The following is a 729-nucleotide window of genomic DNA, read 5'->3' on the forward strand; positions in this document are numbered from 1 at the left end:
TCAATGAATCAATTTATGCACTATTTTGAAAGAATACCTGTGGCAGTTTAATTGATTTTTTTCATTTGATTTGTCCAGCATTTCTTTGGGGAGCCACCATCTCTCTTTCTTGGTACTTCTGGTTCTATGCAGGTTGATATCACCCTCAGCATTTAGGGTCAAAAAATAACCCAGGCTTGGCCCATAAGCCACAATGATTGGTTTAGGGATGGGTCTATGACAAAAGTAGGCCAGTATTTTCTTAAGCCAGTAGACAAGAAGAGAATATTAATAATTTTATTAGAAAGGCAATCTAAGAAATTGAGTATTGCTTGTGCCAAAGAAATACTTTGTAGTGTGATTGTCTATATTGTTTTAATTAAATAGGAGAAATCATCACACCTTTTATAGATAGTATTTAGTATCAGGTTTTAAATATACGAATTTTAAAAATCCCATAATTGGGGACTGTCACCCTGCTCAATAACATTTTTGTATCTTTTCTCTCAGATAATTACCTATGTGTGAGATCTTCCTGACCTTAACACAGAGTATCACCTTCCTCTAATGATAAAGAGAAGAAATTTAGAGCCAAAGAATGTTCCACATCTGTTGGAGGTTCATGAGATCTTGCTCTGTTGGTGTTTTAATCCATAGTTATATATTTACTACTAATGTGAGCATGTGAGTATTTAACACAGGAATCTTGCACCATAATATCCATGTATATTCTGGGTTTGTTTACTTATG

The sequence above is a fragment of the Propithecus coquereli genome, unplaced genomic scaffold (assembly GCF_000956105.1).
Source record: "Propithecus coquereli isolate 6110/MARCELLA unplaced genomic scaffold, Pcoq_1.0 Scaffold23, whole genome shotgun sequence".
NCBI lineage: Eukaryota > Metazoa > Chordata > Mammalia > Primates > Indriidae > Propithecus > Propithecus coquereli.